General features: G+C 45.8%; 2 pseudogenes; both read left to right on the plus strand.

Annotated features, from left to right (window-relative positions):
- Positions 1-965: 965 nt before the first annotated feature.
- Positions 966-14,864, plus strand: LOC137167544 (zinc finger protein 154-like; annotated as a pseudogene).
- LOC137167557 (zinc finger protein 420-like) lies at positions 11,215-26,841 on the plus strand (annotated as a pseudogene).
- The last annotated feature ends 1,098 nt before the right edge of the window (positions 26,842-27,939 follow it).

The following is a 27,939-nucleotide window of genomic DNA, read 5'->3' on the forward strand; positions in this document are numbered from 1 at the left end:
AAACAGTCACAAATATGGTTCAAGTGCTGGAGAAAAATCCTTACCATGAGAGACCTAAAGAACTCAACTTGTTTTGTTTGTCATATAAAATAAATATGTTCAAAGACTAAGAGGTATAAGTATCTTCTCGGTGGGAAGGGGGGAAATAATGGCCTCTTTAATCTGGTGGAGAAAGGTCTAATGTGAACCAATAGCTGAAAGCCAAAGACAGATGAATTCAAATTGGAAAGTAGGCGTACATTTTAATGCTGAAGGTGATTAACCACTGGAACAAATTACCAAGAGAAGTGGTGGATTCTCCATCACTTGATGTCTCCAAATCAGCACTGAATTACTTTCTGGAAAACATGTTTTAGGCATACACAGGGAACTGGGCTCAGTACAGGGGGATTAAATTAACATACAGGAAGTAAGACTAATTGATTTAATGATCTTTACTGGTCTTAAATTCCATGAATCTATGAATTTTAGGTTCTCATCCTGAAAATGGCACACACATTTAATATTAAGTATCTGCGTGGTCCCATTAACTTAACTTAATCTCTGTTATTGAGAGGGTTATTGTAGGCTTACTCCTTGTGGAAGGGTGCAAGCTATGAATAAAGTGATGCGGGGCCAGGATCTATCAATAGAGGACGCTAAATATAGACCCCTAAATGCATGTACAGGCAGCTGCATAAGTGGCCTGATGATCAGCAGTGCTGGACATGCACAACTGAGCGCCAGCATTGCAGGCTCAGTATCTTTGAAACTCCAGCTCTTACTGAGGAACTGAACGTGGATTTGGGAACTAAGTTTAAGTTGTTTTTTAATATCTTGGCTCATCTATTGACACAAAATGGCAGAGTCTAGAAATGGCAGCAGGGAAATTTTCTGGGAGAAAATCATGGTGTGAAATGGACTAAGCCATTACTGAAGCCTCCGCAGTCGCCCTTCTCACCCTGACAGGCTCTAGACTAACATTGATGTTTTGATCCAGGTCATCCCATCCCCTGAAGAAACAGGACAAAGATATGGTTGCAGAGGAGCTGGTAACCTTTGAGGAGGTGGCTGTGTATTTCACCGAGGGGGAATGGGCTCTGCTGCACTCGGCTCAGAGAGCCCTCTACAGGGACATCATGCTGGAGAATTTTGAGATTGTGACCTCGCTGGGTAAGGATTCCTGCCCCCCTCGAGTATGAGAAGCTGTGTGGGCTCTGAATCTTCTGGATTAGATTCTGTACAGGATTTTTTATTGGTCCCCCAGATTTCAGGGGGTCAGCTAAAGTAATCCCCAGCTCCTGTGTATGGGAGATTGTGCCCTTCACACCACCCCATTGGACAGAAGATTCAGGGACTTAACGATGGTATTATTCTTCCCATTAAGTAGGGTTTTCAAACGTGCTTCACCTCCGAATTGCCTGTATGCCACTTCATCCTTCTGTGTTAGCAGCAGGCCCTGGATTTTCTTGACTCTCCTACAATTCAGGAAGGGCACAGACCAGTGCCTTGGGTCTATGGCTGGCTGCTATTGGTGCCTCCAGGACTACCTTTTGAGCCAGTATACTAAATTATTGGGAAGAGGGTGTTGTGGCTGTGGTAGATCTCTGAAATGATGAGTCTTTTCTGTGAGAGGGGCTGTGTTCCGGGTCTGAGTGAGGGTTTATGAAAGAGTCTATGATCTGTGAGTATTCTGTACAGTATATCACCATCACAGTGTCCCGCAGTGGCTCTCTGAGCCCAAACCTCAAATTGGTTCTGTTATACCGGGGGTTTTCAACCTTTTTTTTTTTTAAAGAAACTGTACCCCTACGGTCTCAAGGTTTTACCTGAAGTACCCCTTCGTGATTTTTCCACCTGGCTCCAGTGGCATGCGCTCAGGGGCCAAGCCTGCATTTGCGCCTCCCCCCTCCCAAAGCCTCACGCCCCCTCCCTCACAGGGCAGGAGGGGTCCCCAGCTTTCACAAGATGACGCTGCCCCCCCCAGCTGCCCCAGGGAGGGGGGCCTGTACCTGTGGGGGAAAGGGGGAACATGCCCCTTACCTCCTCCTGCGTGGGGCGGTGGTGCCTGGCTCTGGCCAGGTTCCGCTGCCTCCCCTCAATAGTTATCTGCCGCATGGCACCTGGCTCTTCCTCTCCAACCTGCAGCCCAGTGCTGGCTCGGACAGGACAGGCTCTCCCCCGGCCTGGGGAACAGTACCGGGCTGGCCCTTCACAACTCGCTGTATGGATGGGAGGGCGGGGGATCCAGGAGGCTCCCAGCTGTACGTCGTGAAGGGCCAGCCCGGTGCCCACCTTGCAAGCCAGCACCCGGGGGCCTGGCCCAGCCCCCTTGGTATCTGACTGCCCGCCTCCTGCTCAGTCCGGCATGCAGCTGGGAGGCAGGCTGTAGCCACCCACTTCTCACCTAGTCCCTGTTCCCAGCTAGGAGGTGGGCTGCAGCCTCCCACCGCCTGCCTCCCACCGGGTCTGGAGCAGGGCCCCCCAAAGTGCAGGGCCCGGGGCAGTTGCCCCGAACCTCTTGTGTATCCCCTACAATGCTCTGAAGTACCCCCATGGGTACGCCTACCCCTGGTTGAAAACCTATTATATTTAAGCTATGTCTACACTCCCACTTTTGTCGGTATAATTTGTCATTCAGGGGTATGAACAACATAAGTTACATTGACAGAAATGCTGGTGTGGACAGCGCTATGTCGGTGGGAGAGCTTCTATTGCCAACATCTACCAGCACTTGGGAGGAGGGGGTTAATCATGTTGACGAGAGAGCTCTCCTGTGGGCAAAGAGCAGCTAACGAGAGATCTTATAGTGGCACAGCTGTACTGATGCAGCTGTGCTGCTGTAAACTCTCATGTTGACATGGCCTTAGATTTCACTTACATAGATTATCAAATGTAAACTCCGCAGGCACTATAACAGCCTTAACTTGGAGTCACAGATAGATGGGAGCTTACCTTTATGGTGCTTTCGTACACCAAGAATCACAGCAATATTCTGGTTAATCCCAGTCCCAAAGGACCAGGCCAATTGCACTTTAGACATTACAACAAAGATGGTGCTTATTATCAGTCCTATAATAAACTACCTAAAGATTTATTAACAAGGAAACGAGAGTTATTTACAGGGTAAGTACCAGAGGCTTCTATAATAAGCCAGGTCTCTGTCATTTAGGGCTAATTTAGGCTAAATACTGGAATCTCTATGCCTAGAAAACCTTGTGCTGCAGAGTCCAAGCAACACAGATATACAGTTCCTCTTCCTTGCTAGGGCTTTTTATTCCCTTCTCCCCCTTCTGCTCTGAGCTGCAACCTCAGCTGATGGAAGTAATTCACTTGCATCACTCCTCTTCATGGGGATGGGGAAGAGTAAACAACAAGGTCTTTCATCCTCTTTAATGTTTCTCAATAGCCCATCTGGTGCCAGTGGGCCTTCCTTGTTGGGCAGGACATAACACCCTCTGTTGCAGACCAGCATTTCACACTAATTAATCTCTCTCTCCTGTCTGTTGATCTACACCATTACAGAGGCTTAAAATGCAAATGATCAAATATTACCTTATAATATGGAATACAGATGGTATAAGTGAGATTAATGCATGCAGCAATTTACAAGCATTCCATAAAGTCTAAACACTAAACATGGTCTTATCATTCTAATATCTATTTTAACCATACTAACAAAGGTGAGTAGATTGATTCCAGCTGTGTATTTGTCAGTGTTCAGTTGAGGCATGGGGACCTCTGTAGGTGCTAGCACCTGGTATGCCAGTGTCACAATCAGTAAGGTAGAAAAAGGTGGAGAGGGTAGTTCTTGTGTTCCACACATTGCCCTTGGACTCCAGTGATGTGGGTTCAATTCTGTGCTTTGCTAGAAGCTCCCTGACTTAACTCTTTTAAGTCACTGAGGCTGTGGCTTTCAAAGAGACCCCAGAGAATTAGATGTCCTACCCCATTGACTTGTGTGTCTAGGCCCCTTTAAAAGTGCTGGCTTTAATCTCTCTGGTAACCAGTTACACTTTGAAATGGAAAACATGATCCACACTGTCGTCTTCTTTTAGATTGGAGCAGGGACTTTCTCTTCCCATGTGAATGTCTGGTGCAAAGTATGAAAGAAAGAATGCTCCAGTGATTTGGGCTTTGGCCTCAATCTCAGAAAAACTGAGTTCCATTCCCTGTTGTGCCACAGACTTGCCATAGGACTTTGGGCAAGTGACTTAGAGTGTGCGTTCCTCCAGTGTTAATATGTATAATACCCATCCCTGGGAAATAGGGAGGTGCTAAGGATAAATGCTGTACTATAGACAGTTACTATCATGATGTGGCAGCCAAATTGCTAGAACAATGGAGCCTTGATTTCCATTGGAAATTCCTGGTGTTTCAGTAATCAATATGTTTGGCTTCCTGCAGCACAAATTTTACAAGAATCCCTTATTCCAAAGTCACTCTCTCCTCTTGAGTAACCAATCACCAGCTTTCTGTTTCCTCTGCCTCATGGCCATGGAGGTTGGGGAGGATGGGCTTCTCAGTGCCAGACTCTCAACAGCAGCAGGGAATTAGGGAAGCAGTTGTTGGGCATCACTGATATGTCTCTGTGTTCCTCGGCCCCTTGGTTGGCTGGAGTTTTCATGTGTTTCTGGTGATGAAGCATGATTGCTGCTATTGTTTCTGCATAGATTAGCAGGACTCCGTCTGCAAATAGGGAGGATCCTCCACGTTGTGCACAGATTAGATCGAGTGGGTGAGCTGAGCAATCCTTGTGAAAGGGACAGTTCTGGTTTGTATCTGAAGTAGGAGTGGTCTGACGGCTGGAGGCAGGGTCAGGTCTGGAGTTGCTGATGTCCCTGTCCAATCCCGAGTGTGGCTGACTATGTGTGGGGGAATGGATGGTGTCTGTGAGAAACTAAAGATGTGTCTTCACTGCAGATTTAACCCAGGTGATTGACACCTGGGCCTGAGCACTCAGATTAGCCTAGCTGGGGTATGAGCCACCACATTGCAAAGCCCTGCCTGAGTTACTGTGTCCACATTGGTGCTGTACTCACCCTTGAGTGTATTTAAAACTTCTGGGGGCCCATCCCATGATTCTTAGCACTGCAGTGAGCTAAGCTACTCTATGGTTCTTTCTCAGTGAATTGTGGTAAAAAACATCTGTCCTTCTGGGCACACTGGAACAATTGTGGGAAGGCTTTGAAGGACTCTTAGCACTTGAGTGATTAGCCTGCTTCCTCACTGCAAAGCAGATGGATTACCAGCCTGAGTGAAAGCAGCACAGGGCTTTAGCCTTTACCCCCAGTTGAGCCAGCTAACCTGGAGTTACTTCTCTTTGAGGCACTGGATACTGTGTTTTGTTCTGGTGTCCACACTTCACGATATTGACACATTGGAAAGGGGCTTATGAAAGTGCCACAAGAAGATTTGAGATCTGGAAAATCTGCCTAGAGTGAGAAACTGAAGGAGCTCAATCTATTTAGTTTGTCCAGGAGAAAGTTAAGTGGTGTTTGAATACTGTCTATATGTACCTACTACGGAAGAAGATTTCTGCAGCAGAGAGTGCCTTAACTTAGCAGACAAAGTCAGAAATGAGATCTAATGGCCGGAAGCAGAAGCTGGATAAATGTAGTTCTGTGATAAATGCAAATGTTTAACAGTGAGCTGAGCTAGCCAATGGAGTAACTTTCCCAGAGATGTGATGAAGTCTCCATCACTAGGAGTCTTAAATCAAGCCTGGATGTCTTTTTCTAAAAAATATAGTCTAGCTCAACCACAAGAAATGGGGGAAGGGCCCAGAAAGAAACCAGGGAATCCACTAATTTGCAGACAACAAATGAAAAAACAGAAATTGTATGTGTGTTATAGGTTTAAAATTAGCGTTCCAGAGCTGAAGAGGAACATAGAACCCTGTACCATGCCCATGCTCCCCTAAGGAGTCCAGAGAGTTAGTAAATGCCACCCAGAGGAAATCTTCCCAGAGACATGAATGGACTAGGAATGAACGTGGACTTCACAGTCAGAGGATCCCCCATCCAACCTCTTCAATTGATATATGACCGTCTTGGCCATGGTGAGGAGGAGGAGGTCCCAAGACTTTGTGTAGTCACATATGGGCAGTATGTACATGAAAAGCAGAGAAAAGTACAGCCAGAACCTCAATAAAAGATTCTGAAAGAGGGGGTAAAGGGGATACAAATTAGCACACTGCAGATATGCATGCTCCAGGGTTTCCCTCTTTCCACAGAAGGAACGAGTGTCAGGAAGAGAACTATAAAGCTATGCAGCCACCATCCACATAGTGGTTCCCAGAAGTTGGGAGTGCGGTTCAGGAATTTTCCTGAGGACATTAGCAGTGGCCCGGCACCTGAGTCTCAGTATGGTTCTACACATCATACTGGTGATGGTGAAATTCGTACCCATAACCAAGAATTCATTAGCATTCAACATGCTGAGGAAGATGGACACCAGCCGATACAAACACACCTGATCCAGGCCTGGTATCAGTGCATAAATGTTAACAAGGTTTAAAAGCAACCCCACTACACAGACCAGGAAGTGCAGCAAGCAGTCCAGCACAACCTTGGCTATCCCAACACCTTGGGTCTTAGGTCCAGGAAGAATAGGAAGATGCTGTGAGGTGGCTAAAATACACCCTGTCCCCTCATCTTTCAGCTGCTAGCTGACCTCAATGGCCAGATGGGTGTGAGTCTCCTGAAAGAAAATCACAGAATACTTCCCTGTAGCAATGTAGGATCTGGCCCCTACAGCGACTCACCCTCTGCTGTGGTTGTTTATCAAGGCAAAGAGGGTATCTTTCATTGGGAAAGGAGTTGAAGATCCTCGCAGACAATGGCATCCCTACACCAATGGCACAGTGCAACAATCAGGCTCCACCCCCTCGTTCAGTAGAGTCCTATGGAAGCAGCAGGCCCATAGGTAGTGTTTAGACTGATATCCCTTTGCTCTCCTTTGTAAAGGCCCTCACAGAGTTGAGGATCAGTGAGTGACAAGGAGCTGCACACTTCTTTGGGACATTCACACTGCCTCCAGGAACTAGCATTGTCTGTCCTGTGACAGAGTGGGGGCCAACCAGCCCAAAGACTCCTAATTGCCCTGGCAGACACTCAGTCATCCCCACTCTGACTCCCATGGAGGGACAACTCCTCTCCCCACTCCACGTTACCAACTGGAGGCCTGGGACAGCTCCTCCCAAACCCCATCTCCTGAGGTAGGTGGAGAAAAAAGGGAAGACCCAGAGTGAGGGGGAAGGGAAGGCACAACGAATACCATCTGCTGGGCTACACACCCAGATGATAATTGGGGATTTCCTCCTGAGTAGTGAATAAATGAGGGGCTCGAGGCCCCCTTGGGGGCACCATACCATGGCAGGCTCAACAGAACTAATGGCCCCTTTGTCCGTGGCCCAAGCTCTGGTGCCAAGGGGCTTGACAGCAGCGTGGGTGGTGACACATTAACAAACTGGGTGCTTGCCAACTCAGCATGGGCAGCAATCTCCTCAGTGGTTTCACAATCCTTGAGTCATGGTGCTTGAATTGGCTTATGGCTGAGTTGCTTTGTCTCAGAGGAGAACACCCCAAAAGGCCCAGCACTCATTGCTAGCCAATGTCACCGCTGCAATGAGCTTGATGGCCAAAGAGCCTTTGTCATCATGTACTGGGTCTGGACCAGCACTGAAGGACATCCCCGGCATTGAGGCAGGGATGAAGGCAGGAGGAGAATGGGGACCCCACTGGCAATCTCCTCCCCTAAAGGCAGAGGAGGAACAACAACAATAATAATGTCCCTCCTTAGCTGTTCCACCTGCTGAACTTTCCCAGGGAGCACTAAAGAGGGTGCAGCAGCAGCTCCCCCTTCTGAATGGTAAAAGGGAGGGCCTCTTCCAATCTGAAGGAACCAGCTGCACCCCACCCTTACATTTAGCATTTGTTCTGTGCCTGCCCCCTGAGATCTTCTCCCAAGCATCATTTTCAGGGTCTGCAGGTAGGATGGTATCTGGCTGCTAGGACTGCAAGGCAGAGGCCAGCTATCGGCCACTAATCCCTCTACAAAAGGTCGGCTGCCGCCTCCTGCTGCTGCTGCCGCCTCCCTCTTCAAGGACCTCTTGCAAGTTGGTGGCAACAGCAGTGTAAGGGAACTCCGTATCCCCTTCTCTATCTCCCCAACCCCTCTACAGTCAAGGCCTGTAAGTGAGAAGCCTCAGCAAGGGGCGACTTGGGACTGGTCATAATGGCAACTGAAAAAAAGGGGAAATGTAATGTTAGGGCAACACTGTACACCTTCTTCTTGTCAGGAGGGGAAACCACACTAAAAAGGGAGTAAAACTGCAAACAAAAGCCAGGGGAATTCACCAGAAGTTTGCCTGTCCAGGCTACTCTTCGGTGAAAGGGGAAGGCATACACCCAAGGAAACAAAAAGGCGGGGGTGGGGAGGGGAATGGGCTGGAAAAGGTGGGGGTGAAGAAGGGAACCAAAACCAGTGAAGGGAAGGGGGAAGCAGTACCCCGTAAAGGGAAGGGGTCTCCCTCAGCATGGATGGGCAAGGCTGGGGAGAGGGAAAGGAAAACACAAGGGAGCCAGTCTACCGAAGGGGAAAGGAAAGGGAAGGTGAAGTACAAAATGGGAATGAGGATGGGGAGAAATCATCAAACAGACAGAGCAGCCTATCACAAGAACGGAAGGGAGAACATCAGCCAAACCAACCAAGCAAAGGGAAGGGGTAGCAGAATGGAGGGCAGGACTCAGCACAAGATGGAGGTTGGGATACAGCACAAAGAGGTTGCTGCTGCCAGGGGAGAACCAAGGTGACAGACAGGGAGCTCAGCTGCAGTAACAGCCATGGGAAAGCAAGCATGGAGCAGCAGCATAGCTGAACAACTCCATCTTCAGGAGCAGAAGCAATTTCAGCCAGCTGGAAGCCTCACCCAGGGATAGGCTGGGAGACAGGAACCAAGAATGAGGCAGGGTCCAAAGCTGCAGCCAGCCAGGGATTCACCCAGCTGCTCCGACAACTTTCTGTGCCTCCTTCTGGCTTAAGTAGTGCACCCAAGACAATCAGTGGGACTGGACACCTCTCCCAATCAGGAGCTTTGTGTGTGAAGCCCTTGGTGAGCTACAGCTTCACTGCCCCCTTCCAGGGAGCTGCCGCTTTGGGGGTCCTGCTTGGGGCCCTGTGAGCCTGGGTTAATGGGTTTGAGGCCTGTTCTGGTCTATGTTGCTGTGGGATGGGGAGGGGCGGGTGTGCAATTAGCAGTTGTGGACATGTAGTTATACCTCAGAATGTAGCAACTCTGCTCATCTCCCTGGGAGAATATGTTAATGCCATTCTCTAGGCAGAGATGATGAACCTTGGCTCCAGATGAGTGCATCATGGGATCTTGTACAATTCGTAGCCCAGTTTCTGTAGGGTGATGGTGGGAGTGGGGAGGGATAGCCGCCTCTCTAGGTGAGCTACTCATATCCTGTGTCTGGAAACAGTAACAGCACTGACCTTAATGAACAAGATCAAAACCTGTTTCCTTGCCCCACCCCCCTAGCTGGATTTCCAGTTTCCAAACCAGATGTGATCTCCCAGCTGGAACAAGGGGAGGAGCCATGGGTCCCTGATTTCCATGGCTACGAGGAAAGAGAGATCCTGAGAGACAACCACCCAGGTAAGGAGTCAGACTCAGAACCAATTATTGGATCCTCATGGTAGATGTCACTTGTGCCTTTTCATCAAGTCTGTCTGACTCTTCAGCCCCTGCCTTCATCTATATTCAGAGGATGAGGAGGGAGGATGGGTTCTCTCCTTTGGGAAAGGTTTTTTTCAGGCAAGAGAGTCCAATCAGCTCCTGGTATTTCAATCTCCTCAGCAGTTGTTTGGGTTTGTTCCCCTCTTTCCTGTTCCCCTTTCAGAGGTTCCCTTCCCTCCCCACCCTCCTCCCACCAGCACAGGTAATGACTCCTGACCGGATTCTCTCTCTATCCTAGCAGGTGGTGGGATGGGGAGTAAAAACGAGGAGAAGAATCTTCAGCAGGAAGGGTCTGAGCAAAGGGAACCACACAGGACTATATTGGGAAGAGATGAAGGTGACATTTCTGAGGGTCCTGAGCAGGGAGAAGCCCATGAGATTCAGCACAGGGCAGAGACGCAGCAGGGAAACCATCCCGAGGAGAGTCAGGGTAAATCCACTCAGAGGACCAAAGAGGTCAAGAAAATCAAAGAAACTGTTCAGCAGAGAATCTGTACTGGAGAGGGATGTGACGTGTGCAGTGACTGTGGGAAAAGCTCCCACTGGAGATCAGCCCTTATTAGACATGAGAGAATGCATATGAGAGAGCGCTCCTACAAGCACCGGGTCAGCATGGACAGTTTCAGTCAGAGCTCACACCTTATTAGACATCAGAGAACTCACATAGGTGAGAAACCCCATTGCTGCCTTGACTGCGGGAAAAACTTCAGTCGGAGCTCATGCCTTATAGAACATGAGAGAATCCACACAGGGGAGAAACCGTATAACTGCCCGGAGTGTGGGAAAAGCTTCAGTCGGCGCTCACACCTCATTAGACATCAGAGAATCCACACTGGCGAGAAACCCCATACTTGCCCTGACTGCAGGAAAAGCTTTAGTCGGAATTCAAACCTCATTGAACATCAGAGAATCCACAAAGGAGAGAAACCATATAGCTGCCCTCACTGCGGGAAAAGCTTCAATCGGAGATCAAGTCTCATCACACATTGTAGAATCCACACAGGAGAAAAGACCTATAACTGCCCTGACTGCAGGAAAACCTTCAGTCGGCGCTCGTATCTTATTGAACATCGGAGACTCCACACAGGAGAGAAACCCTATCACTGCCCTGATTGCGGGAAAAGCTTCCATCGGAGCGCAAACCTTCTATCACATCAGCGAACTCACAGCGGGGAGAGACCCTATGAATGCCCTGACTGTGGGAAGAGCTTCAGTCGGAGGTCAATCCTTATTAAACATCACAGAGTTCATACAGGAGAGAAACCGTATGACTGCCCCATCTCTAGAAAAAGCTTTAGTCAGAGCTCCAATCTTCTATAACATCAGTGAACAGGATAGAAACCCTAAAACTGACCTGACTGCGAGAAAAGCTTCAGTCAGAGCTCAAAAGGTACTGAACATCAGAGAACTGATTCAGGACATAACCTGTAACTGCCCTCACTGTGGGAAAAGATTGCTGCAATCTGTGGTATGACAATCACCAGAGAAACCATATGGGATGGAAACCCTACAAATTCATCAAGTGTGGGAAAAGCTTCAGTAAGCATTCCCAACTTCTACCACAATAGAAAATCCACATGGGAGAGAGACTGTATAGCTCCCCTCACTGTGGGAAAAAATTCAGTGAGAGGTCAATCCTTATTACTCACCAGATAATATGCACAGGGGAGAAAATCCAGTACCTCAAATGTGGGGAAAACTTGAGTCAGAAATCACACCTTATTAGTCATCAGGGAATCCATATAGGCCAGAACCAATATAACCACCAAGTCTGTGGGAAAAGCTTCATTAAGAGTTCAAAACTTGTGTCACATCAGAGAATCCATGTAGGACAGAACCCTATAACTGCTCTGACTGCAGGAAAAGCTTCAGTCACACTAAAGAGCTCACTGATCACCAAAGAATCGACACAGGCGAGAGACCCTACAAATGCGGTGAGTGTGGGGAAAACTTCAGTAAGCATTCCCAGATTCTATCACAACAGCGAATCCACATGGGAGAGTATCCCTATGAATATCCTAAGTGTGGGAATAGTTTCAGTCAGAGGTCAAGCCTTGTTACCCACCTGAGAATCCACATGGGAAAGAAACTCTTTAAATACCCTGAATTTGTGCAATGCTCAGGGAGAGCTCAGCCCTTCATAAACATCAGAGAACCCGCAGGGAAGAGTGCCCAGACTGCAGGAAAGCCTTCTAGTACAACTCAACCCTTTTCAAATGTAAGAAAACCACACAGGACAGAACCTTAAAATTGTCCTGGCTAGGGATGGGCCAACTGAATAACATCTTGGCTTATTGTCACAAATCTCATAGGGGCAGGCCGAAGTGGCCATTTAATGAGGACATGCAACAGTATTAAAGCAGAAAATGAAATCTTTCCTAGAACAGAGCCATGCAAAGTAAAATGCTGAAATAAGATTCCCATGTTATGATGGGATTGGATGATAACATTTTGGGAAGTCTAAATGGCCTCTGTTCAGCTCTTATATTTAAGCATGATGTTATGCACTTGTGATAAAGTGGTAATTTTTGTAATATTTTTATGAAGTCTGTATGTGTCTCAGTTTCCTCTATAAGCTGTATTGTTTCCCAGGGCAGGGAAAAGAACGGTGTGCTCTCTGGGCAGGCTAGCAGACAAAGGTGTGGGAGTCACCTCGTTGTGTGGCCTTAATCCACATATTAGTGGTGCATCTCTAAAGTCAATAGCAAATCCAATCACTAGGACATTGCCACCTACAACCACTGACCCTGAGGGGTATAGATTTCTCCACCTCTCTTTAGAGAAGCTAAACAAGATTCCCCTAGGTCAAGATCAAAGGCCTGGAGAGGTGTGTGGGCGGGATAAGTGTTGGCTGCTAAAGGCAGTCAGGATTCTCATCTGGAGTCTGACAGAGGAGATCAGATGGAGAGTCAGAGAATTCAATTTTGGTTACTCTGCTTCATAATAATGTCATAACTAAATGCTTTTTCTGTCATTTCAGGCCTTTCATATTTTGGAAGATGTAACAGTTCTTGTGGAGCCGTACTGGCAGAGAGAGATGTTATTCCAAGCTGCTGGAGGGAAAACTGCAGTGTATGCAGCAGAAGTATTCAAACAAATAGTAACCGAACAGCACATTCGTGAGTGGAGCGGACTAGTCAGCTATTCAGGAGGGCCTGGAAAATACGCTCTTCCCTGCAAAGAGACAAGCTATCTGGAGTTCCTGCTTCAAAAAAAGTTTGCAGCTGTCAGCAGCCAGGATTGGGTCAGAATCCTGAGGGAATTAATGATGCTGTGTTAGCTCAGACATGGCTTTCCTTGTTATTGCTGTACACAAAACTCTGTGAAATATGCAGCTTTACCCCACCCCTGCATGGACTCCCTCTAACTGGAATGGATTAGATTTGTAAATATAGAATAGTTTCCTGAACACACACACTCATTTCACTAGTTACAGGCAGCTGCATAGACCTAGAAGGAGTGATTGCAGAATGGCAAATTTCTAATTGCTGAAAGAAAACCAAGAATGACCAGAGCAAGTCTTTGTGACTTAACAGTTAACATAATCTTTACAGCTGTGTATGAAACTTTGAAATTCCAAGTTTCCATTTTGAACAACACCTGGAAGGAGGGGGAGGTGGTCATCAGTGGCCAAACACTGTCAGTCAGTGCTCACCAATTTTGCACAGTGTCTTAAAGCAGAAATCCCTTCCATTACTGTAATAATAAAATTTGAATGTGAATAGTGTACTTACCAGGCTCAGTGGTGGCTTCTGTCTCCAACAGGTTCGCTGCAGGCTCAGCAGTGGACTATTCCTTGGGGGAGGGAGACATCAAACATCTCTTCTGAGTAGAGACTGAGAATTTGCTATTGATCCTGATCTACAGCCTTTTCTAGGACTGATATTACAAGAGTCACTTCATGCTCTTGGCTGGAGGCTTGCTGCTGGCTACAGTCAGTCCCCATGCTGGATTCAGGGTCCAGCAGGTCATCATCCAGGCTCGCCAGGTTGTAACAAAGCATGGCCGGGCACTGTGGCCAGGACCTGGTCAAAGTCATCATCAAATGAGCATGTCATTGATGAGTTGCCCAAGGTGCAATTCTTATCCCTGATCTTCCTGTATTTTCTCTTTAGCCTCTTAATCACTCCATGCACTGATCACCTGCAGGGAAAATCTGTAGAAAGGCAAGCGTTAAGGCTATCTGCTGGTATGTGTGGTCAGAGGTGGATTATGATTTATTGGGGCCCTGGGCACAAAGGACATTTGGGCCCCCCACATCCTGGGGATCAAGGGGCACTGGAACCAGGGGTCTATGCCCACCCCACTTTTAAAAGTGGGCAGCTGTGGAGCAGGAGGGTCAGGGGCTGCACTTCATGGCAGGCTGATCAGGCGATCAGCTCCGCTGCCATGAAGAACAGCTCCTGCTAGCAATGCCAGCCTCTTCCCAGTGGGGGCTGAAGTGGGCCCCTTTCTTCTCTTCTCCCGGAGGCCCCGCCTCCTAGCCAGGCTGGAAGCCAGAGCAGGGCCATCTCATGCTTCTGTTCTGGTCCATCCCTAGTCTTGACTTAAAACATGCTCAAACTTACTAGATGGATCTGGGGTGTGATCCAATTTGGCAAACCCTATGTTCTTCTGTAGGGTTAAAAGTCTCTGTCCAGAGGTGAATTGATATGAGAAACTTGGTGAAAAAAACACTTAACCTGTTTTTGTTAGAATGGGTCAGGATGGGAGGAAATTACACTTTTGCATTTTTAAAGAAAAGTGTAATCAATTTTCAACAATTCTAGCATCTTAATTATTTGAGCTGTAAGCTTTACATTTGACATAATGAAAATTCCTAGTTCAGACACACACTTTTCTGTAGTCTGGTAAATATTTGTGTTGATACCAATGTGTTGTTATGATTGACTCTAACTCCAATGTGCATACACACAGATTGTTTTCTGTTTTTTTACTATCTCACGATGTGGTCCCACAAACAGTTACACATATGCTCCTCTTTGAGTATGTGAGCATTCACTTTGATTTCATTTTCTCTCTCTAGTACTGGGAGAGTTTCAAAATATCTTGGTGGTGCAGTGATAATTAGCGCCTAGTAGTTCTACCACAGATATGAGCCTACCTGTGGCGAAGTGAATAAATTGAATAATTTTACAATAACCTATAATGTTATAGGGAAAAGGTGCTCTGCCTGTGTCTTTTCCAGAAGTCAGGCTGCATGTATAGTAATAATTAACACCAAAGAAAAAAGTGCATGTTCTATCGTTGCTGTTCTTTTCTCTTCAAGAAAACAGGCGTGAACTTTAACAGGTGCATCAATAATAACAGCTTCAGCCCATCTAAACTAACTTCTTCTCTTTCCCTCAAAAGGACAGTTATTTTTAATAACATTTAAAGACTGTCAAACAAAGGGTGGTGGTTGGAAGCCCTTCTAAAAACTCTTCATCTAAAGAAAAAGCGAAGCAGGGATAATGTTAAAATGAAAGCCTTATTTAATACTTTACATTTCAAATGCTTTAACTTTTTTTTTCTTTTATGGGTCTTTAATAACAGGTTTAAATAAAAGTTAATGGTGTTTTCCATTTTACTAAGCATGCTTTGTTTACCAAATCTTGGACCTTGTATAAAACTGTTTGATTATTGTCTTATTGTGATTACATTTACATAGACATTCAAGCTAAGCATATTAGTCTAAATAGCTGAGGCAAGGATATTCTGCAAGGCCATGAGGGAACCTAGCAGTGCCATGTCCATGAGAAAAGCTTCAGCCAGTGCTGAAACCTTATTAAACATCAGAGAAAGCATACGGGAGAGAGACCCCATAGATGCCCCATCTGTCAGAAATGCTTCTGTGTCAGCTCAACCCTCATTAACCATCCGAGACTACACATGGGAGAGAAGTCCTATAAATGCTCAGAGTGTGGGATAAGCTTTTTTTGACTCACACCTGGTTATTCACCAGTAAATCCATATAGGAAAGAAACCCTATAAATGCCTGGATTGTAGCAAAAACTTTGATGACACTTTATTACACGTCAGAGAATCCACACAGGAGAGAATTCCTGCAAATTCTCTCTGTGTGGGAAAAAGTTCAATGACAGATCACATTTTAATAAACATCAGAGAACTCACTTGAGGGACAGACCTTATAAATGCCCAAATTGTGGGGAAAGCTTCAGTCTGAGCTCAATCTTTAAAACACATCAGAAAATAAACATGAGAGAAAAACTTATAAATAACTCAAAGTGTGCAGGATCTCCCATTTGAGGGAACAACACTTTGCTGAAAAGACCGATGCCTCCCTCCACACATTAAAGGAATCAAGGACCAATCTTTGATCACTCAGGATATATACACATGGGTACAAAAGAAAATATAACACTCAGCCATCATTTAAGCCTTGTTCGCAATACTCATCTACCTATTCATATCAATATCTGCCTCAATATGCACAGAGGCCGTATAAGTCTCAGAGGAAGAAGCCCAGGTTCCCCGGATGAAAGATGTCAGGCTCTCAACAAACTTCATCCCAACCCTCCACCTCGAAGAGACAGTTTTGATGGGTTGGTCAAAGTGCCCATAGAACACTCTCCTTGTTGCTGCTTCATGCTGGAAAACCCCACCCATCCCTTTGGGGACCGTCTTACTCCATTCTGCAATACCTGGGAATGGATAACTTCCGAAAAATGGGTACTGCAGATTGTCTCGGATGGATATTCCATCCATTTCTCCACCTTCCTTCCTCCCAAACACCCTTCCCCATCCGTCTTCAGGGACCCTTCTCACAAGAGCTTACTACGTCAAGAGATAGACCATCTCCTTAGCTTAGGACCAATAGGGCCAGTGCCCACACATCTAAGGGGTAAAGGCTTCTGTTCTTGTTACTTCCTGATACCAAAGAAAAAAGGGCATTGGAGACATCTGCTGGACCTCAGAGTGCTCAATAAATTTGTCAAGGCTCAGAAATTCAAGATGGTCACATTATTAATGATCATTCCCACTCTAGAAAGAGGAGATTGGTTCTCAGCCCTCAATCTTCAAGATGCATATTTCCACATCTCAATCATACCAAGCCGCAGGCGCTACCTCATGTTCATGGCTAGGCCAAGACCAATACTAATACAGAGTACTCCCTTTTGGCTTCTCATCAGCCCCCAAAGTGTTCTTCAGATCCTCTCAGTGGTGGCAGCACACCAATGCTCTCAGGACATCATGATTTATCCTTACCTGGACAATGGATCCTTACCTGGATCATGATGGACAATATGGCCTGCATGTATTCCGTAAACCAACACGGAGATGCCAGGTTACATTCCCTATGCATGGAAGCACTGAAACTTGAAATTGGTGCATCTTCCACAATATGTTAATATTGGTGGCCTACCTACCAGGAATACACAACATGATAGTGGACAGTCTGAGCTGCAAATTCACTCAAGTTCAGGAATAGGATTTAGATTCAATAGTACTCCACAACATATTTTGGCTATGGGGACCCCAGTGATTGATCTATTCACCACTTACCAGAACAGAAAATGCCACAGTATTGTTCCAGAGTGGGAACTGAATGTCACTCCATGGGCAATGCTCGCTTTCTCCCATGGGACAAAGGCCTCCTACATGCCTTTCCCCCATTTCCTCTATTAATGAAAATCCTGCTGAAAATAAAAAGAGAGAAAGCAACCATCATATAGATTGACCCCACCTGTCCCAGACAGATATAGTATCCTTACCAGTCACAACTGGCACTATGTCCACCGAGGACTCTCCCGACCACTTCATGCCTTCTATCACAGAACGAGACACATACTCTCCATCCCAATTGGTGGGTCCTATGACTCAAAGCATGGTTCCTTCATGGTTCCAACACAGACACATCTTACTCTAATGAGGTACAGGGAGTACTGCACAGTAGGCAGGGAAGACTCGTCATACCTACCTACAGCAATGGAAAAGATTCCAGGTATGGTGCCAACCCAAGGGTGTCACCCCAAATACAGCCACGCTACCAATAGTTCTGGACTATCTATTGACTCTAAAAAAACTGGGACTCTCTGTTACTTCACTAAAGGTTCACCTAGCAGCAATCACAACCTGCCACAGCAGGTGGAAGGGTACTCTACCTATTCCCATCCAACTATGTAGATAGCAAACCTCTTCCCACAGTCCAGACTTTCCACTCCTCAATGGGATCTCAACAGTGCTATAAGGACTAACTAGACTGCCATTTGAACCCATGGCCACTTGTTCATTAACTTACCTTTCCATGAAAACAACATTCCTCATCATTATCACTTCAATGAGAAGAATAGGGGAAATCGCGGCTCTGATGGAGCATCCCTCCTTCATTGTGTTCTTCCCTGACAAGGTCACGCTTAGACAACATCCAAAGTTCACTCCCAAAGTGACTTCTGCATTCCACATAAATCAGCTTATTCAGCTTCCAGCCTTTTATCCCAAGCGTTATCAGGATAATAGGGAACCCAGTGTCCATATGCTCAAAATGAGGAGAGCCTTAGACTTCTATTTGGACCAGATCAGAGCCTTCAGAAAACCCCTGATATTTTTCTTCTCTGTTGCGGATAGGTCAAAAGATACAGCGATTTCAGCTCCAAGGCTGTCTTAGTGGGTCTCAGGCTGCATTAAACTCTGTTACCAACTGCATAATGCAACACGCCATGCTCTACAAGGTCAGTCTTCTCATCTGTTGCCTTCTCTAAGGGTATCCCTATATAAGAAATCTTCAGAGCAGCTACCTGGGCATCTGCGCACACCTTTGAGGAACACTCTGCCATCCTGGGGGATTCAGCTGGAGATGCCAAATTTGGTGCCACAGTACTAGCATCCATATCAGACTCTACTCTGAAGTCTCAGCCACTAGTGGTGGGCACTGCTTGGGAATCACCTACAGTGGAGCACCCATAGGGATGCTACAAGAAGAAGAAAGAAGACCAAAAAGAGTAATTGTTACACACCTTGTGCAGTAATGATGGTTCTTCGAGATCTGTGTTCCTATGAACCACCCTCCTCCCTTCTACTTCGGAGTTCTAATAGTTGACTATGATAGAGAAGGAACTGAGAGAGGGAATGTTTGTGTGCACTGGCTAGCCTCATGGCAGGTGGGGAGCAGCACATGTGCGGGCAGGATATACTGCTACTAAAATTCTATAACCAGCAGCTTGGGGGTGCAGACACACCTACAGAGCAGCACCCATAGCGGGACACATCTCAAAAAACCATTGTTACTGCACAAGGTGAGTAACGTCTTTTTTAATTGCATTGGTAGCCCATTTCATGAGTTTGATGCATGATTTGCATGCATGATTTATCCCTGTCATTAAAGACAATAAATTTGCATGCTAAGATCTGTACTTCTGTATTTATTCATGCCATATATAATAATTAAAAAATGAGTTTCCTCTAAGCTTATAGAAACCTTTAAATTTTAAGAATAACTTAAATGTACTTCTTATACAGAGCTCCTGAAGGCTTTTTCAGGGGCATCTTTTATTTTCTACAGGGGAAAATAGACAGTATTAGGGAGAGCAAAAGTCTATGTTCCGTAGTCTTAGAATGTCATCAAACATTACATGTTAAGCATGGCAAAAGAAGTAACAGTATATCCTTTATATTGTTGCATAGATAGGGGTTCGATAGATATCTCTGGTGTCTCATTAAATATGTCCTTTATTAGTTGCTACTTACATTTAAGTCTTAAAACACAAGTACACTTTCACAATTAAACAATAAAACAAAGTCAACAATATCGCAGCTGGTCTCACTTCACTTCAGTTTGTTCTTAAATCTCACTGACTGACTGGTGATGTCCCACCTCATATATACCCACAAAGGCATGGCTGACAACATCCTAGGAGGGTTGAGGAAAATGTAGTTGTCAGAAAGTCTGGAACGTTCCATGAGAGTCTACAAAGGTCCAGAACATTCTAGGAGGTTAGTGAAAAATAATCCACATATGGAACACCTGAAACATTTTACTTCAAACATTCTATTTTCTCTTTTGTCATTAACAACAAAAACAGCACCTTGAGCCCGGCACCCCCCAAGCCCAGCATCCAAAGGTGTTTGCCTGGGTTGCGTGCCCCTAAATCCAACCCTAACAAAATACCTTGTTTAGCAAGATGTGATTGCTAAACCTACTAGTATCAATTAATATTAATATTATTCTTCATGTTAATAATGACATTGTAAATGATGATTTACTGTTAAAACAACATAGCAAAATGACATCCCTCTCCAAAATGTTAACCCAGGTAAATGATCAAGAGTGCTAAGAACAGTAAGAGTAATAAAAATAACTTTGTAAAACAAACAAGGAGAAGGATGGAAACCACATTTACAGTGGATTACAAGTACTCCAGTTCAGGCCATCAGAAAAGCACCTAGCTCAACTCCATGAACTGCTAGGAGGTTATATACATATCTACGTGTTATGTAGACATCAACTGAGAAAGAATTCTTTCAAACACCAAAAACAAATATGGAAGTTCTGAATTGTTCAGGTGTGTGAGTGTGTGTGAAATATTTCACTGAGTCCAGTGTCCTTTAGCAGCTCAGTACATCATTTCAGATAGAGAAGATCTGCCCTGTTTAGGTACTCTGTGCCCAGCCCGGGGGAACTTTCTCCGCTGGCTGGAACCAGCCTCTGGGGCAGCCCCAGGCTCTGCCCAGACCAGCTTCCGAGCCGCAGACTGCAGGTGAGGGGAGAGACCCGGGGAAAGTGCTGGGGCCGGGCAGGAAAGTGACTCTGCACAAACAGCCCCTCCTTGCCCCATCTCTGCTGCCGAGTGTACTTCCCATCAGACTCAGCTATCTGTTGAAAATAGGAGGTAAAAGGGGGGGGGGCAGAAGGGGCAAATTGGAGGGGACGGGAGGAAAGGGCAGAATTTGTGTTTCCAGAGCAGTGTAGAGAGGATGAAAGGAGAGGAAAAAGCTACACCCCCCCACACACTTTTTATGGCTAATCCCCCAACTTTCTCCCATGGGTAGCTCATTCTGACACAGGGGGTGATCCTCTGTCAGAATGAGCTATCCTGCAACTTTACATTCATTTAGAGGAATATCCCATCCATCAGAATTAGATAACCCAGGGGCAGAGCTTGGGGTAACTAATTCTGCTAGAGAAGCAAAACCTGATACACATAGGCTATGTCTTCACTGACAGCAGCAAATTCGCAGCCGTGGAGACGCTGCAATAAGTAGATGTTAGGAAGTTAATGTTAGGAAACTGTACGTAGCTTGCATATCTCCTGTCGACTACTGCCGAAATCCGTGGCCAGTGTAGACCAGGCCTGAGTCTTTTGTGGAACAATAATCCTATACCTTTGGCTGCAGAGGAAAAATTATTAAACAACCCATCCCCTGTCCATCCCTCCCAAATTTCTCCACCTCCAAGTCATTAAGGAGGATTTGCTGTAGGAAGATAACATCTGTTTTCAATGCTTTTAGATGAGTGATAATTCTTTCTTATTTCTTTTTATTGCATCCATTGATCTTCCAGGAAACACAATTTATAATATTAGCCACAAGAAATGCTTAGCTCAAATATCTCTATTTCAGATGCCTGAATAGGGCCATTGCTTGAGCCATTGTTAGTTCCAGATCTAAGAAAGGTATATCTGGATTCCCCTTCACTACCCCGGGGACCTAAAGGGGACTGGAAGGTGGGTCAGGGTAAGGTAGATCAGGAAAGGTGAAAGATAGGTATAACATGGGAAACAGAAAAACTGAGAAAAAGAAATGAATTAATCAAAACTGATTAAGAATCACTTTAACTCTTATCCAAACTGAAGTAGAATCTAAGCCCAGGAGGTTTATAAGGGGGTGGGCCTCATCATTCACTCTCCCCTGATCCCCGAAATACCCAGTAAATACCCTTTAGCTTTATAAAGAAGCAGTCGTCTCATATCAAGGGAGGGCATGGTTTCTGCACTATTCACAACAACAAAATAGGGGGAAGAAGGCTAGCGTCTAAATTTAAGAACAAATGTATAGTGGATAAATAAAAACATTATACAAATTGTTTAATCATATTCCAGCATAATGGTATCATTTTCAGATAAGGATTCATGAGCAGAACAGTTCTGCTGTAACTTTGCCTCTAGAGCTTTGTCCACGTTGGACAGAAAGTTGGCCTTCCCATCCTGCTGCTGCCATCTCCCACTTGGAGGACCCTGAAAGTTGTTGGTCTACCTGCTAAGCAAGGTGCATTCAAGGGCCCCCCCCCCCCCCCGCCACCTAAGTTGGATCTGACATAGTACTCGAGGAAGGGACCTGCCAGAAATTGTATTTGCAGGGGCTCTATTGGAGCCTTTCTGTGCCTCAGGGGAGGGGGCCAGCACCTCGTTATGCCAGGCTGTTGGGCAGTCTGTACAGATATGGCGCAGTTTCCAGCACAGGAAGCACCTTGTATCCCATGACATAGATCCCTCCACTTCACCACATTGTGCACCTGCTACTAGCTGGATGTTAACCTGTTGACAGAAAGACTGGATGTGCTGGAAGCTTGGGTCTTTACTGGAAGCTCGGGTCTTACTACCTAAGGGTAGAGCAACTATGTAGAAATCAATGTCCCCCAGAGGGTGGCAGGAAGGCCACACTTGAGAGAAAGGGAAGCATGGAGCTAAGCACCATCCTAGTCCCCAGGCCCTCGAGTGCTCCCCATTGAAATCCCCCTCTCGACCACTACTCTGTGGTGGCCTCCATGCCAAGAAAGAGAACCACTTTGCCATATGTTTTGTAGGCCTCCTCCACAATGGCAGAGTCTCCCCACCCCAGTCAACTTCCACATGGGGCAAAGTGGCCACCAGGAAGCAATGAAACCGATGCCTGCTGCTGAGGTCAGGAAAGGGCCCTGGACACCATGGATGGAATTAGTAGAGGCAGTTGGCACTGAGGCTATAGCAGATTCTGATGCTGTAGACATTAAATTAGCCACAGTGACTTGGTCATATGCCCAGGGTCTCTGGGGAGAAGGACCTCAAGTCTTGGTAGAAGATCTTGCTGGGGAAGGTGAGATGAACATATTCATTGCATCATTCTTGGCAAAGCCCTTGCTTTTCCCCTGAAAGGAGGAAGAGCCCTTTCCTAGAAACTTGGTAAGTAATGTTACTACACTATTTAGGGTTGTATCCATATGCCAGGCAACAACGGTGGCCGGGAAACTCCCTATCCCCTTTTCTCCCTCCCAAATCCCTCCACAATCAAGGCCTCTGGGCAAGAAGCCTCACTGAGGGACAACTTGGGCCTGGTCATGGTGGCAACTGAAAAAAAAGGTGAGGCATGTTGGTAGGGCAACATTGTTCTCCCTGTTCCCATTAGGGGGGAAAAAACAAAAAGGGAGTAAAACAGCAAATAAAAGCAAGGGGAATTCACCAGGAGTGCACCTGTCCTGGCTGTACTTTGGTGAAAGAGGAAGGCAGAGACCAAACTAAACAAACGAACAGAAAGGCAGGAGAGAAGAGGAATGGGGAGGAAAGGGGAGGGGAAAAGGGGAAAGAAAATAGTGAAGGAAAAGGGAGGAGCGGTCCCACCTAAAGGGAAGAGGATTACCTGGACTAGGAGTGGCAAGGCTGAAGGGAGGGGGAGATAGGGAGATACAAGGGAGAAGCAGGTGAAATTGAAAGAGAAGCAGGAACAAAAATGGAGAAGAGAGTGAGAACCAAGCAAAATGAAAAGAGACCAAATTAAAACAAGAGTGGAAGGGAGAACAGCAAACAAACAAAGGGAAGGGGCAATAAAATAGAGGACAGGACTCAGCACAAGATGGAGGTTGGGAAACAACACAAAGAGATTGCTGCCGCCAGAGTAGAGCTCAGGTGACAGAGAGGGGTCTCGGGTGCAACAACAGCTATAGTAAAAGCAAGCACCCCCACCTTCTCCTGAAGGAGCAGCAGGACCAGGGTAGCTGAACACCACCATCTTCCACAGCAGGAGCAGAAGCAGTTTCGGACAGCTGGAAGCCCCGTTGGCAAATAAGCTGTGAAACAAAAACTACCAACAAGGCAGAAACACTGAAGCCAAATGTGTAGGCATTGTCCAAAATGGCAGCCAGCAAGGGATTCATCTAGTTGCTCAGACAACTTTTTGTGCTTTCCTCTGGCTTGAGTGGGACATATGAGTCAACCAGCAGGTCTTCTCCCTGGGATGGAATGCACCCTTGTATTCTCACCTTGTACACCATTATAATAATCTTTGTACAAAATATGTCTTTTGAGGTATCATTTGAAAACTAATAACTTCCTGGACAATAATATCATGATAAAATGTGTGTAGCAACATCATATATAAAGTTAAGAATTCCCTCAGAATGATGTTGGTAGCATATGTTCAAATCCACATAGCCCCAATTGGGCAGGACTGGTCAAACATGTCTTAAACAAAGAATTATGTGTTTAACCTCAATGTACATATACATTGTAAACGGGATCCTCAGACGGTGAAGGGGGAAGATAGGAGACAAGGAAAAGCTGCATTTCAGCAAAAAAAAAAAAAAGGTGAGAAGAAACAATGTGCAACCTCTTTCACCACTAGACATCATGTTGCCTTCTTTATTGTTTCAATGAACTTTAAATAGGGGTAATCCTCAGGAAAATGCATTTCAAAGGGAGACTGAACTATAAAAGTGAGGGGCAAAACCACCCCTAAGTTATGTCTTCCTATCCATCTCTCTCCCATTCATCTAAGAAGACCAAAAAAAACCAACAGTCTATGGACTTTGGGAGCAGATCTTGACCTGAGAGTTTGGTCAGCAATGTTACTGGAAGCATGGGGTAAGAATTTCATCTTGAACCCAGTCTAGTTAAGTTTAGAAAGCATTTTATCTTTATTTCTCTTATAATCATTTCTGAGTTTAATTCCTTATAGTTGTATTCCCTTACAATATCTCTCTTTGTAGGTAAATAAACTTGTTTTATTCTTTAATTAAAACTAATCCTATGTCATGAACTGTGTGGGTAACTATCTATGGGGTACCAGACTATTATATATTGATCCCCTTAGGACAGTAATGGACTTAATGTATCTGGGGTGTCCAGAAGAGGACTGGACAGTGCAGAACAGTTTTTGGGGAAAATCTGGGACTGGGAGTGCAGGTAGTACACGTACCTACAAGTAGTAACCAAGGCTGCTGGAAGCCAGAGTGTGGCTCCTGGGGTCAGAGTTGCTGGATCAGGACTGTGGCTATACACACACACACACACTCAGGCTGTGACCTATATGCTGTTTGGGTGGAGCCCAGGTTGAGAAATAAAGCAACAAAACATTGTGAGGTACCCCAGGTTACAGGACAAGTGGTGACATAGCCCCTCACTGTCCGGATTGCACTCTGAAATGTCCTACTGCCCCAATCATAAGTTTTGTGGGTGGAGCCCTTGATGAGCTAGAGTTCCATTAGCTCCCCCTCCCTAAAGTGAGCTGGCGCATGGCAGCTCTGGTCTTAACCCTGCCTGGGGACTGGTAAGCCTGGTTTGAGACCTGTTCTGGTCTATGTTAAGGAGGGAGGTGTTTGTGTGGGGGGGTGTAGTTAGCAATGGTGGAGATGTAATTGTACCTCAGATGCCTAGGTAATATGGAAACTCTACTCAGCTTCCTTGGGGAAAATGTTAGGAGCATTCCCTGGGCAAAGGTGATGAACCCTGGCTCCATATGAGTGCATCATGGGATCTTGCACAATTTATAGCCCAATCCCTGTATAGTGATGGTGGATATGTGGAGGGGAAGAAGCCTCTTTAGGTGGGCTACTTATATCCTGGGTCTGCAAATAATAGCAGCACAGACCCTAATGAAAAAGATCCAATTTTTTTTCTTTGCCCCCAAGCAAGATTTCCAGTATACAAACCAGATGTGATCTCCCACCTGGAATTTGGGGGGGAGCCATGGGTCCCAGACCTCCAGGGCAATGATGAGAGGGAGAACCTGAAAGATGCACACACAGGTAAAAAATCAGCTAAACTGACTCAGAAACCAATTATTGTATTCTCATGGCAATGTCACTTACACATTTATATAAAGTCTGTCTGACCCTTCATCCCCTGCCTCCATCTATATTCAGAGAACAGGGAGAAAGGATAGATTGATCTTTTCCTCTCTCCTCTGGGAAAGGGCTTAGTGGGGAAGAGGGTGGAATCAGCTCCTAGTATTTCTCTCCAGCAGTTATTTGGGTTTGTTCCCCCCATTCCTGTTCTCCTTTCTGAGGTTCTCCCTCTAATCCTGCAGGTGATGGAACAGAAAGTGAGAACGAGGAGGAGAATCTTCAGCAGGAAGTTCCTGAGCAAGTGGATTCAAATGGGATCATATTGGAAACAGCTAAAGAGAATGTTTCCCAGAATTCTGAGCAGGGAGCAGCTCGTGACAGTCAGCATAGGCCAGTGAGGCAACTGAGAAACTATGCAGGGCAGAGTCAGGGTAAATCTACTCATAAGAGCAGACAGGTCAAGAAAATCAAACAACTGTTCAACAGATAATCCCCACTGGAGAGGGACCCTATATGTGCGATGACTGAGGGAGAAGCTTCTCTTGGAGATCAATTCTTATTAATCACCAGAGAATCCACATGGGAGAAAAACCCTATAACTGCCCTGATTGCGGGAAAAGTTTCAGTCGGAGCTCAAACCTTCTGTCACATCAGAGAACTCACAGCGGTGAGAGACCCTATGAATGTGCTGACTGTGGGAAAAGCTTCAGTCGGAGGTCAATCCTGATTACACAACAGAGAGTTCATACAGGAGAGAAGCCCTGTAACTGCGATGACTGCAAGAAAAGCTTTAGTCAGAGCTCACAGCTTATTCTACATCACAGGATCCACACAGGAGAGAAACCCCATGCTTGCCCTGACTGTGGGAAAAGCCTCAGTCACGGCTCAAACCTTTCTAAGCATCAGAGAATCCACACAAGAGAAAAGCCCTATAACTGCTCTGACTGTGGAAAAAGCTTCAGTTGGATATCAAACCTTACCACACATCATAAAATCCACACAGGAGAGAAGACCTATAACTGTCCTGACTGCCAGTCATGATGAAGATCTCACTAATCACCAGAGAACCTAAATGGGAGAGAAACCATACACATTCAGTGAGTGCAGAAAAAGCTTCAGTCAGAGCTCACACCTTCTCTCACAATGAGAATTCATAGGGAAGAGAGATGCTATGAATGCCCCAACTGCAGGAATAGCTTTGGTTAGAGGTCAATCCTTATCACATACCAGAAAATCTAGATGGGGAAGAAACCCTTTAAATGCCCAGACTTTGGGAAATCTTCAGTGTCAATTCAGCCCTTAATAAATATAAAAAACGCACAGGGGAGTGTGCCCAGACTGTAGGAATGGCTTTCCACACAGCCCAACCCTCATTAGATGTAAGAGAATCCACAGAGAACACAAACCCTAAAGGAGTCATGTCTAGGGATGAGTCACATGAAAAACATCTTTGCTTATTCCCATGAATCTCAGAGGGTCAGGCCAGGCTGGACTGGCCATGTAGTGAGGACTTGCCACATTATTGAAGCAGAGAATGAAATGTCCTTCCTTGGTTCCCACATTATGATGTGATTTGATTATAACATTTTAGGAAGTCTAAATATCCTTTGTTCAGCTCCTACATTTAAGTTTGGTGTTTTACAACTAGAACCATCTTTTTCTTATATGCTGTGACTTCTCATTCATCCTTGATAATGTTTTAGGCAGGGATCTACCAAAGGACATAGGTATTGTGAGCCTGAGCATTGCAAAGAGTAAATTTTAGGCACCTACAGAGGAATCAGAGGTATCAGAGCATTGGGATACACAAAGCCTGAGTTAGGCGACCAAGCTCCTTATAAAATGAATGAGGAGAGACGGGTGCTTTAGAATGTGATCCCCAAGTCCCAGCATATTAGTTGGAGAGACATCTAAGCTAGCCAATGTGAGATGCTGACAAGAGTGTATGTTCTAAGTCCTGCCCCTGTCATAGAAACAGATGCCTATCTCTGCTTCTGATTCATGAACTGAAGAAGTTAGATGCTTCTCTGCTGATGGGTCCCAGTCCAGTAGGTGTGTTCTGAGGCCACCTAACTCCACACAAAACACTGACGTGAGGAACCTCTCTCATAACCGTAGCCCACCACTAAGTCAGCTCACCAAGGATGTGGGAGACCCAGTTCAAGTCCTCCCTCCACCAGCTGAAGCAAAGGGATTTGAACAGGGATCTGCCACTTCTCAGAGAAATGCCCTAACCCCTGAGCTC

Source organism: Emydura macquarii, unplaced genomic scaffold, assembly GCF_026122565.2.
Source record: "Emydura macquarii macquarii isolate MOO-44397 ecotype Brisbane River unplaced genomic scaffold, CSIRO-AGI_Emac_v2 contig_2935, whole genome shotgun sequence".
NCBI lineage: Eukaryota > Metazoa > Chordata > Testudines > Chelidae > Emydura > Emydura macquarii.